We start from the raw sequence: 9262 nt of genomic DNA, 5'->3' as shown, positions 1-9262 counted from the left end.
TTTTTCTGGCTTCCTCAAGAAATGTGGTGAACTAGTGTTTCAATAAATAACAGTTTTACTTTTTCAGGAAACAATTTAAGCATTTTCAGAGGCCTTAAAGTTTTACATATGTCTTCCAAGGATGATGCATAGCTTTCTGTGTAAGTTTTAGAAGTGTAAGCTTTCTCTTGGAGAATTTAAAAAATGCAATTCAACCCCTACACACACAAGCACTGTATCAGCAAAGCAACTGCAATGAAACATTTTACTTGACTTCCTAGTGTTTGAGTGATTGAAATGAAAAAGGAGCACCACATAAACTTAAAGCTGAAATACTGCAAAGCTAACAATAAACTTAATTTGTTTATACTGTTTTTTAGCAAACTGATTGTTCATCTGAGAGGAAGTAGTATAATTTTAAGACTGCTTTTAAAATAAATGTGTTCTTTTTACTAAGGGTAATGGTTGATGAGGCATACAGACTCAAAATAGTACTAATATCTTCTTGTCATAGCAGACAATACAATAAAAAGCCACCTGTGGTCATATGTTGTTTAGTTATCTACTTCCTGTTCAAAGATGACACTCATTTCAGACTGACTCCAACTAGTAAGATTAATTTTTAATTCAATGGTTGACACCAAAGAGTGATGACAAAACCCCATTTTCCCCCTCACCTCCATACCTCAAAAAACAGGTATTTTGCTAGGTAGGTCTATTCCACTTGATTATAGGAGAAAGATTTCAGAAACACAGAATTGTGCTCTGTGCATGGTCTTCTGTATGTCCAGTTTGGTTTGCTGATGAAGCATCAAGGTCAGAATCCTGTCATCAAGATGAAACTCTCTTGCTTATTTGTGTTAAGCTGAACTTCATTTCTAGAATCAGATAAAAAAAAAATCATTGAAAATCCAAAGTAAAATCGAAAAGATTTCCATGTTCTTGAAATCATAGCAACATTGTAAGACAGAAAAAAAAATAGCCAAACAAACAAAAAAAAAATCCCAAGGCAACAACAAACAAAGCCCCCAGACCAAGATATTTCCTTGCTCTTTCTAGCAATGTACAGTGTGGAGTTGCAGTATGCAGTAAGAGCTTTGGTTTTCAATTTTCTTTCTTTTAACAGTTATTACAGCTGATGTTTATACAAAACAATATTTTTCTTGTGGTGAAAATCAGCCTCATTGTTTTGTTTTACTGTTTTATCCTGATGAAGCAGAAATGTCACTGTGTCGTGTGTTTAACTCTGAAATCATATGACCTTAAAGCTTTCATAAGACTAACAAGGCAGGTTAAGTCATCAAAGTTGGAAGGTACTGTATAACATCATTTTAACTGTGTTTCAACAACTACAATTTTCAAACAGAAAATAGACCCATCAATCACTGGCAAAAATCTGTCACCAAAATACTTATCTTCTGCCCTTCTCACCACCTACAATACTAACAGTTATTAATTCCACCTATCTGCATAACAACTATAATGTATGGTATTAAGGTTCTGAAGGGTCTGAAAGGATTTGAAACTCATCTCTATTTTAAGTGCTGGAATATTAAGCCAGTTTCATGAAATGTTGGCAGGCTGGCACTGGGATTTCCTAATATGTCAATGGCTCAAAATTGCATTATGCTCTTGAACCAGGCATGCTTAGCAGCCATAAACAAAGATGTGAGGAGCTTTTGAGTGAACTGATATTGAGAAGGATACAGAAATACTGTATAGTAAAACATTTTACAAAATGTAAGGTAACAGCACTATACCAAATAATTGTCTATCAGTAATTTCTTTGTGGAAAAGAAATCCCCCTCCCTCAGTTCTTATTTTAAGATCTCCTTGTTACGTATTTTCAGCATTTGCAAGATATTTAAAAGCATGAATATTATGTAAAGGTTTTCATTGTGTAAAAAAAACCCCACATTTAAATCTTCCCACACTTCTGATAAGTGTTTATCTAGTTTCTGCAGTTCATATTCCCTGCATCCATGTTAACTGGAAAATAAGTCACGTGAAGCTCTCTAACTGTGTCCCTCTCCAAAAGAGACTTTAGAAGATTTCAAAAGCGTTTATCAAAAAGCAAAAGTTCCTTTTTTTGTGGTACCTAAAAGTGAATTTGCAACACTTGCCTGCTCCCGTCTCTCCCCAGCCACTGTGTTTCTTAGGGCCTTGGTTCCATGCTGGGCTGTCCTCTGAAGGCTGGGAGTGACCATCTTCTTCAGTTTCTCTGGAATCCATCCCTGCCTGGGCTATGCTGCTTCTGGGGTCCTGCTCACCCATCACACCCAACCAAAGTCTCAGAAGGGCTGTTTCTTACCAAATTGTTTTTATCACCATGTAAGGGAAACTGTGTGTCATTTGTTGTTGGTTAAGGACATCTAAAAAACAAAGGTAGTGCTAGGACTGGTGCCCACCTCATGCCATGGCAATTAATATTAAAACAAAAAAAAAGGAAAATGCATTGATACTCACTTCTTTTTAGGAGTATATTTTTTCATGGCCTGCTCTTTTGGAGGCAGATGAGAGTCCTGGAGCAGTTGTTCAGCTGTTGGCAATTGCCACTACATTGTGCTGCTGCTCTTCAGCTGGCGGCAATTGCAGACACTTGCTGTGCTCTCTGCTCTGGCAATTGCCGCCAGCTGAGCCTTTGACCTGCCCTTTCAAGGGTGATTGGCACGCAGCTTTCACGGCACGTGCACAACGGCGACATTCTTCTCCTTCTCCTCGCTGCTCTGGTGGCAGTAACGTGTTGGAAGAGCTCCAAGCTATGTGTCACCTATCTGCTCTGAATAGACACGGTGATAGCCTTAATAGCTCTGGAGGAGAGTTGCTGGCTTGGCAGATGGCTTAACAATGAAAATAATTCCTTCAAAGGTGAGAACTTCTCTGTGCTTTCAAGAAACTGCACGTCGGCCCCACCAAAAGGGTGGATCACAACTTCCAAGGTCCATGCGTTGTATCTACCACAGAAGACCTTGCTGGGATGTACAGCGGCCACTGGAGGACTTGGACTATGCCTGTGAAAACATCGCTGGATCCAAGGAATGGTGATAGCTTTTTTTTCCTCTTCTTAATTATCTCTCTTTTTAACTCTCATTTTTCTTCCCATTTTTCCTCTGCTCTGGTCCATTACCAGGAGTTTTCATTTGCTCTAACAAACCCAATTCACCAGCCCTTTGGTGTCATTTTGCTTTCACTTACTCCAAGGGAATTTTTGAATCTTAGCTGGACTCCAGCTGCCCTGGGTTCAGGCTGTAGGGTCGTGACAGGTGTTTTTGTTTTAAAGACGCAAGCTGCTCAATTGTGATCTTCATTGTCACAAAAGGTATGAGTGTACTTTAAAGCAAAAATCCGAAGTGTGTACAAAACCTCCAAAACCACAGTAGATTACAAACGTTTTGAAGTATTTATAGAGCCTATGAGAAAATTAAGAGATTAGTTCATGGTTTTGTAGTTTTAATGTCTGGTGGGGGACAAAGGATTTTATTGCTGAGTGGTCCACTTCTGACCTGTATCAAAAGTCACTGATTGCTTGTGTGCAGCTACATATCATTCTGTGCTTTTTTTTTTGGTCTCTGTCTGTCCCATATCTGAGTGATCTGTGTCTATGGCAATTTTGAAAAGAATGTTCTATGGCCAAGATCCAGAAAGTTTTGAAATGGCAGTTTTGAAACTGCAGCAGCCTCCAATTACCCTTAAGGAGGAAGCACTCTAAGACACAGACAGGTACTGTTTTGTGGCACTCCTCCTCCATTCCCCTTCATTTGGTTTCATCAACTTTAATAAATCCAGTGTCTGCAAATGTGATAACCTGACAAATACAGCTAATCAGATACTTAGTGAGAAACTGAGCCCTGTTTAAATTCAGTTCTTTTTCCCACAGATGCTTGTTTTAAAAGAACAAACTAATTGTTCGCACAAAATGTGGTTGTGGTATATCCATCCCATCAGTAGATTGTACCCCTCAAAAGCTTCTCAGAAAGTGAGCAGTGCTGAAACAATAACCTCTTAAAAAGAAAATAAAAGTCTAGTTAAAAGAATATGTTCTGGTAAACTAATGCTGACACCCTTTCCTAATGGCAAGGTTTGAATGCTTCAAGCCATGGAATGAAAAAATTATTCTGTGGAACATTCTCAGTTTTGCTTCTGGAATTGTTTAATTATCCACTTAAATGATGGCATGCTTAATGCAAAATACAAAGTGTGGGTGGCTAATTGTCCCTATCCTGAATAAAAGCTCAAACTCTGAGATTATGCAGTTACTTTTGCACTCTCTGCACCAGGTTTCCTAGCACTGAATGTATCATGGTTTATGATCTCTTTCCCACTCTCTGTGAAGTGATTTTTCCACACAAGCAGAGCTACTTCTGTGGACAAAGGTGCCACAGAACCTTGTAAATCTGTACTTCTCATGTCTTAACAACTTTAACAGAGATAAGAATTCAAAGTTTTGTTTTGGTTTGTTGTCCAGGTGCTCCAGTAATGGTACTGGTTCTTTCCCAGATAGGTGAGATTTAGAGTAGGCATTGGTGGGGTATTTTTGAAGAGCAAAAATAAGAATGATAAGAGGAAAACCGCTTTGTAGGCTGAGAAAGCCTGGCAAGGAAGGGGATCACCTCCTTTGCAGATCCTGGCAGGGCTTGGGTTTATGCACTTTGTTTAGCTCTGCCAAGGTTTGGGCAGTTATAGGCAAGCCCAGAAGCGAATCTTTCCTTTTGTGCAGGAAGTCTTAGCCACCTGCTTAACCTCTTCAAGTAAGATAGGTACCTCAGAGTACAGATGGGAGCCAAATGAGGTTTCTGACAATGAAGCTTTCAGACCAATGTGTTCTAGTTGTATGAATACCTTTATGATAGCTCAACTGTCATCACTAACTGTTGTTTTTAAAAACAAGTCAAATACTTAAGAGCAGATGAGTAAAACAGTTTCAGCAAACATTTTCTATTGCCAAGAACCTTTCACAGCTGAGTAGGAATTTTTATGTTAGTTACTCGTTAAGCATACAAACTAGCATAGTGGCTTGAAGCCTAAATGTGTGGCTGTTTCTAAGCTGCTCATGTCCCACAAAGAATCACAGAATTGCAGAATACATCTGGTTGGAAGAGACTTCAAAGACCTTCTATCTCCACAGCTTTGCTTTGCTATGTTGTGTACAACATCGGGTACTTGGAATGATCTGTCTGACAGTGTTTCAGAAGGAAGTAATCAGTCCTCAGTTGAAACTGCACATGGCTGCCTGTTCAAGTTCAGCCATTTTGATTCTTGTATTTGGATTTATCTACAGATTCATTTAGTTACACATTAGGTATAAGACCATCTCTTAAGTATGCAAAATGTCATTATATTTGGGTCACTGTAGCAACATTACAAGGATGCCAAGAAAAATGATGTACAAGTTTTCTTTTAATATATTTGAATGAAACAAACTTAGCAAAATTATTTTTATAATATTCAAATTTTAATATTTGAAGACAGCACTTCATAGCTAAGAATCCAATTGCTGAAAGTGAATGAAGTAAACTTTTTATTTTAATGGTGGATAATTAAGATAATACCTATTTCTAAGTAAGTGGAAAGAGGAATTACTTTTGCTGAATGAGTACTTCATACAGTTCTTTCAAACCACATGTACTTTAGCATGATTATAGTTGCCTGGGATGATACTTTATTTTTTTTTTAATAAGGTCAAATTAGGTACATAACTGTAGATTTGGGCTTTCTTCTTCTTTTTAATATCAGCTTCAAAATAGGTGCATCATACATCAGTATTTTACTAAAAATGATATAAAGGCTGTGCTTGTTCAATGTTCCTCATAAGCAAGGATCTCTCTGCTGCTATATAGATGTTTTTATTTTTGCCTTCTGTCACTTTTCCAACCAAAGGGGCTTGAAAAACAAAATTAAAAATCTGGTTAACCCCTTGGAACAGCAGGATAATGAAGTGGAGTGTGACTTACCTTTTGTGCCCATGCTCTTTTAAGCCATAATGTGGCTGTGCATAGTTTGGAGCCAACATTAACACTGCAATAACATGTATGAGAAGTTGTCTGCAATGTTGTGTGACACAGCTTTTGTAAGGATGGAAAAGAGAAATTTATTGCCTGGTTTTACAAAACATTGTGTGAGTACAGTGTGCCTGTTTGGTGAAATATGTTACTTTACAATCAAGCCTTGGGTGCTTTTGCAACTGTGATGGTTTGGATGTTACCTGCCCCCCACACACTTAAGAAAAACATCCAGACTAGACTCAGTGGCTGGAATTAAAGAATGAAGCTATATTTACAGCTCAGCACAATATACAAGCAGATATTTACAATATATACAGAAACATACAAGTTTAAAAGGTAATACAGAAACCCAACAGTCCTCCCAGAAACCGGAGTCCCCAGGAGGGGCTTCCAAAAACCCTTCCACCTCCTTTCCATCCCTCTACCTTATCCTAGACTTTGCCTCACATGCAAGTTGAGTTTGGAGAATCAGCCAGGGGGATTAGGAAGCAGAGAGATAAGGGAGGCAGCCAAAGCCAGAGAGCAGCTGTGTTATCTATGTTTGTGCTCTTGTTTTTGTACATCTCAGCAAGCCTGTAAGTGAAGTAGGCATCACTGTTGTTTCCTTTTCACAGCCATGGTCTAATTCCTCTCACTAAAATATCCCAGCTGGGCTCAAACTAGCACAGCAATCATAGTGTAATATGTAGTTTGAAAACCAGGAGAAGTAGTTGCATCACACTTGTACTTATTCTTATTTTGCTTTAATTGGAAAGTGTCAAAATGCATGGGTCACTTTAGGGTCGGCTGATGTGTCTAATGCAAGCCTTTGATAGTGCCAAGGACCTGCACAAATTGAAAGAGCAGACAAACAGTGGATGATCTTGGATGGCAATACAAATAAGATCTTTTTGTGCGTGTAATCAAGTCACAACAAGACCTATGATAGCCCATAAAGTTCTAAGGATGTTAGGTTTGGAAAAAAACACCTGTGCCCTGGCAGGATAGAAGTTGAAAGTCCTCAAATAATCAACAGTAAAGAGAAGGCACTTACAGGTCTGGGGGAACCTCAACATTTCTGTCATCCTGGTCTTGGGTTTCTCTCAAGTCAGGAAGTGATGAACCTTTTGCTGTTTCATCTCAAAGTTATACTGGCAGTGGAGACTTCAACACATTTTCACCTGACTGCTTTGAAACAATCTGGTCCTTGTCCTCCATTCTTCCTCCTATTCTTTATTCTTTTTACTGCTGCCATATATGTTACACCCACATTCTGTAAGAACTAAGATGCCCCTTTCTTGTATGAAACTCCCTGAAGAATCAATCTGTGCATGCAAAAAGGATGTTGCACTGTATTTAAAGCAAATGTGATTAGATTTTTGTGAGTTAGTTTATCTGTCCCTGGCTTATTTCACTTTCATATTTGAGGCAGGAAAGAAATACTAAACAGCATTTTATTTGGTAATTGAATGATTGCTTTTTATTAATAAACTGCATGATATTATCTTTGATAGTTAACTAGTTACCATGAACTTGTTTTTCTTGGACTTTTAAGTACAGAATTCCTGTTCTTTACCTATGTCAGTGAGGGGAGGAAAAAGATTCCATGTGTTTCAGTACAAAGCTACTGATGTGGCAAAGTGTCTGAGGAGTACAGTGCTGGCAAATCATGCTCTTGCTTCTGGGGTTGTTTGTTCCAGGATTGTGTACCATATATAGTGTCATCTTCAGTGTGACCTCAAGTAGCAAAGACTCCATGCAAATATACTGATCAAAACTGGATGTGAGGGCAAATAGAGGACAGTTCAGGCTTTTGCAGCAAGTGTAATTTTGTGGTCTGTTGTGAACTTCAGCTTTGGCTATAGTTGATCACTGTGGTATTTATGCTGAAAGGTGGGCTAAGATGTTGGTTTCTGTGCTTTGGACTGCGAGGCTGTGGAACGTGGCCTTCACAGCTGTGTTAAAGTAGCAGCTGTGGATTCACAAAGACTCAGCTTAGTGTGACCATATGGTTTCCCTGACTAGCACATTTGTCTGCTGGTCTATAGCTGATGCTGAACAATTAGGCTAAACGAGAAAAATGTGGTTGGTCTGTTGGTAACTTCAAAAATAGGTTACACAGTAATAATGATCCTGGTGAATTTCAGTCCCATTGAAGTGAAAAGGGAACTTGCTGCACTTCGTTGTTATAGAGCCTAAGTGTTACTTATTTTCACTCCTTGACTGTTCTTTCTTCCTGCCGAGATAAGTAGGCCCTATATTAGGAGTCAGGAAGGGGAATATGGATGATGACTTCCACAAATACACAATGAGATGTCTTCAGTTTGGCACAAAATGTGCTTCCCTTTTCCCCCCAGGCTGCTGCAAAGCTAAACATGTATGAAGACTTATCTTCACTTGTGTAAATATTCATTTTGGGAATTTCATTAACATAAGCATGTGTTTTAACCTATTAATTCCAGAGAAAATTGTGTGTTGGAACAAAGTCTCTGTTTTGCAACACATAGAGTACTCTAAACTGCCAGATACCCTTTGTGAAAGAATTGGAGGTTACTACTGGTATTTTAAGAGGAAAGGAAAAAAGAGGAGGAAGTCCTGATTTTCTGTGAAGCTTTTATTCTCTTGCAACATGCTCTGAACACACTTCTCTCACTTGTCTAGCTTTTTGTTTGTCTACTTGTCAAGCATTTTATTTTTTTCCACTCCTAGAGACAAAAGCAGGATATGGAGTGGTTTTAGTGGCACTAAAATGGCTTTTTTGCATATTTAAAAAAGCTGTATCCTGTAATAAAAGTGGTTTGATTCTTGCACCTAAATGCTAACATAATCTTAGGAGCTTTACAGAAACTGGGAATGCAACTTTCCTAATGCAGGTGCTTGCCCCTTAGGTGATTATTATGTTTCTTATAAAATCTTTGGAGAAAGAAAACTTTAGGGTGTGATACTTCTGACCTGTTTCAGATACCTTCTTCAAGGCAAAATTAATTATTATCTAGAAAGATTGCTTCTTAGATATAATTTTAGCCACCCAGAGTTCTTCACTGCCACTTTAATGCTTACTTTAAAAGACAAAAAAATTACTAAATCTCTCTTGCAGACTAACTGCATGTTAATGGCCTCTTAGCTGCAAGTGGTGACCTAAAATGTACAAAGATTAAGATCAAAACCTTTGCTGGCTTTGAACTGTTTCGCTGTCTGAAAATGTCATCAAATACAGCTACAAATATTGAAGGACTATAAAAAAAACAAACATGCTTTCTGTTTTCAAGTAATTTCTAAACATGGTGCTCATGTTATTGGCA

The 9262-nt window shown here is 38.3% G+C and overlaps 1 long non-coding RNA gene across 2 annotated transcripts; it reads right to left on the bottom strand.

Moving 5' to 3' along the window:
• Nucleotides 1–674: 674 nt before the first annotated feature.
• Nucleotides 675–2622, bottom strand: LOC135178131 (uncharacterized). Of its 2 annotated transcripts, none has more exons than XR_010303376.1 (3): nt 2446–2622; nt 2103–2376; nt 675–857 (listed from the first exon to the last, which is right to left on the bottom strand). It is a non-coding gene; the product is annotated as an uncharacterized LOC135178131 (long non-coding RNA). The 2 variants fall into 2 exon arrangements; XR_010303375.1 differs by having other exon boundaries at nt 2103–2351; nt 2446–2619.
• Between the last annotated feature and the right edge of the window lie 6640 nt (nt 2623–9262).

Source organism: Pogoniulus pusillus, chromosome 9 (assembly GCF_015220805.1).
Source record: "Pogoniulus pusillus isolate bPogPus1 chromosome 9, bPogPus1.pri, whole genome shotgun sequence".
Classification (NCBI taxonomy): domain Eukaryota; kingdom Metazoa; phylum Chordata; class Aves; order Piciformes; family Lybiidae; genus Pogoniulus; species Pogoniulus pusillus.
The sequence above is the reverse complement of the archived record's forward strand: the minus strand, read 5'-3'. Positions and strand labels throughout refer to the sequence as shown.